Here is a 3,610-nt window from a genome sequence, read left to right as displayed (position 1 = left end):
TTCTCCAGATGAAAACTTTACAATTATTTGTATGTAAAAGGATGAAATAAGGGTCCCCAAGAGAACTTCTTTAAAAGATTGAAAAGTCTGCTCCAGAAGAGCAGACTGCCTAGCAGTAACCTTGCTGAGGTACAGAAGTTCATAGGTCAACCCTCTACTACCTCTGGCACAGAGCAAGAGAGGGTCCTTAGCCTCTGTTCTTGGGAATTTAGGGGCACAGATCCTGATATCTGACTGTATTTGGAGAAATAAAGACAGCTGCTGGCTAGAGAACATCCATGATAGCTGGGTGAAGAGAGAATAAATTGGTGGGATCATCCTAAATTTCCACGGACTAGGCTGACACTGAGGAATAATAGATGGGCATAAAACAAATAGGAAAACATTGTCCAAATGGCTACTTTTCAGGGCCATGAATACCATGAGATAGAGGTTCTGTGGGTAGACTACAGGATGGAGGTGGGGAGGTAATGGAGGCAGGAACAGAAGAGGGCTAATGCAATGTCAAGGTCTCTGCAGGGGGAACTACAAAACACCCAAAAAAGGTGGCCCATAAGGTGTTCTATCCTTCTTTCCCCACCTTGAAGGAACCAGAAGGGAGAAAAGAGGCAAAAGCCAAAAACCTGAAACAGCTTACCAGATCCCCCTAGCCCGCTGTTCACCACTGAATCACTCAGCAACAAAAAGAGAGAAACTTTGATTTAAAAATCCGATAACCATCTAATGATCAGCTAATTATAACAACCACAATATTTGCTTCTCTTGATTAAGTGGTACAAGTGGGCCTTGTACACACTTGTACAAACCCAGATACTGTGGTCCTCACTGAATTCAGGAAGCCCATTTTCATCTCCAGCCTAGATACTAGTGCTACAACTACTATAGTACTTCAGGATGCTGGTATACCCTTTAACAATGCATTTCTCAATTTGAGGGTGAAAAGAGTAAATTCTAAACCTGCTTGGATCCCAGGACTGAAATAGATAAGCAACTCAATAACATCTATAATACAAGGAGGAAAAAAATCTCTAAATCTGACAGAGAATTGATTTATATGAGCACATTGGAAAATCTTGGCTCTTCATCCAATTATCACTCGAATTCAGTTTCCAAACCCAGAGCCTCTTGAATGAGAGAGATGTGTATGATAGGCAGAAGGAAGGAAAGAGGAAGCCTATGATAGCATCACAGTTAGCACATGGAGACTGGGGTGAAGGCAGGTGGGAGAACTGTGGGTGGCAAGGAAGAGTATGTTACAGGTTTAAAAAAACTAAATATTCATCTTTCACAATAGTTAATCTAAAATTGAAAAATCAAGGAATAGGAGAGTAATGATGTTTTTTCAAGATATAGAGGTAAATAGCAGAAAAATTAGCTAGAAGAATTAGAAGGGGGTGCCTCTGAAGAGTTGGAATTAGGAAAGAGTAGGATAAGAACTGGCCCAAAATTTTTGCTATTATGAGCTCGAATGTATTATTTAAAATCTTAAATATATTATATACATATTAAAATGTATACTCTGTGTGTGTATATATATATAAAACTTTCATACAGATTGAAGTTTATGCTAAAAATAAAGAATCAGCAATAAAGTACATTACACTTTACAAGAGTGAAGAAACCAGTTGAATAATTAGAATTCCACATATGGGTCTAATAGGAGATCATTTAATCCACAAAGAAAAGGGAAGCCCCAAAGGTCACCACCTAGAAATCATGTAAAGCAAAGAACAATGTAACACCAATAAGATAGTTTCCATCTCTGGCTAGAGTGACTTAATTGTGTCTCAAATTGGATACACTCTGTAATATTTAATTTTAACATAATATATGACAGACTTTGGCCCTTCCTTATACACGGAAAGGGTTAAATATCTATTGACTTTAACAATTGTACAGAAAACTGAATGCAAAAATCAATGAAGTCCCCACAATTCTTTTGCAAAATATAACTTGGTGGTAAAGGGCTTCTAATGTGCTTCCAAATGTGGAAGCCAACTGGGAAGAGCCAATGTCAAAATAATCAGAGGCAGAGAAGCAGCTAGTCACAATTAAAGGTGTGAAACAAAGTCAGTCTATACAATGTCTAATTGGAGGGACTAGAAAAACAACATAAGGGGTCCCTGGGTGGCTCAGTTGGTTAAGCATCTGCCTTCAGCTTGGGACATAATCCCAGGGTCTTCATTTTGAGCCCTTCATCAACTCCCTGCTCAATGGAGTGCCTGCTTCTCCCTCTCCCTCTGTCACTCCCCTTGCTTGTGGTCACTCACTCTCTCTCTTTGTCAAAAAATAAATAAAATATTTTTAAAAAGAAAAGAAATAGAAAAACAACATAAAGATTCCTACTTATCAGAAATGCCCTAAATCCACCCACATATGGTCAATTAATTTATGAAAATAAATTTTCATAAAATAATTTATGAAAATATTCAATGGGGAAAGAAGATTCTCTTTAATAAATGGTATTGGAAAAAAACAGGCAGCCACAAGTACAAGAATTAAATTGGACCACTCTGTTCCGAGATACACAAAAATTAACTCAAAATGGATTAAAGATTTGAATATAAGCTCTGAAACCATAAAAAAAAACTATACAAGAAAACATAGATGATAAGCTCCTTGACATCAATCTGTGGCAATATTTTTTTTAAAGTTTGACACCAAAAGCAAAGGCAACAAAAGCAAAAATAAATAAGTGGGACTATATCAAACTAAAAAGCTTCTGCACAGCAAAGGAAACAGTCAACAAAACGAATGGCCACCTATCAAATGGGAGAAAATATTTGCAAATTATATATCTGATAAAGTATTAATATCCAAGACATATAAAGAACACATACAAATGAATAGCAAAAAAAAAATCATTTAAAAAATGGGCATAGGAACTGAATAGATATTTTTCTAAAAACATACAAAGGGCCAACAGAAATATGAAAAGATGCTAAACATCACTAAATATCAGAGAAATGTAAATCAAAACTACAGTAAGATATCACCTCACATCTGTTAGAAAGACTAATATCAAAAAGACAAAAAATAACAAGTGTTGGTGAGGCTGTGGAGAAAAGGGCACTCACACATTGTTGATGAGAATGTAAATTGGTACAGCCACTATGGAAAACAGTATGGAGGTTCCTCAACAAATTAAAAATAGAACTACCATATCATCTAGCAATTTCACTTAAGGGCATTTATCAGTAAAAAAACCAAAAACACTCTCAAAAAGATAAATACAGCCCCATGTATTTATCACTGCAGCATTATTTACAATAGCCAATATATGGAAGCAACTTAAGTGTCCACTGAAGCATGAATGGATAAAGAAAATATGGTATATGCATATACAATGTAATATTATTCAGTTGTAAAAAAAAAAAAAGAGTGAGATTTTTGCCATCTGCAACAACATAGATGCACCTAAAGGACATTACGCTAAGTGCAACAGAGAAAGACAAATACTATATGATCTCATTTATAAGTAGAATCTAAAACCAAAACAAAATCTGAGCTCATAGATATATAGAACAGATCAGTGGTTGCTAAAAGTCAGGGTGGGGAATAGGTAAAATGGGTGAAGAGGGTCAAAAGTACAAACTCCCAGTTATGAAAT

Source organism: Nyctereutes procyonoides, unplaced genomic scaffold (assembly GCF_905146905.1).
Source record: "Nyctereutes procyonoides isolate TBG_1078 unplaced genomic scaffold, NYPRO_anot_genome, whole genome shotgun sequence".
Taxonomy (NCBI): Eukaryota; Metazoa; Chordata; class Mammalia; order Carnivora; family Canidae; genus Nyctereutes; species Nyctereutes procyonoides.
Note: the sequence above shows the minus strand (reverse complement) of the source record.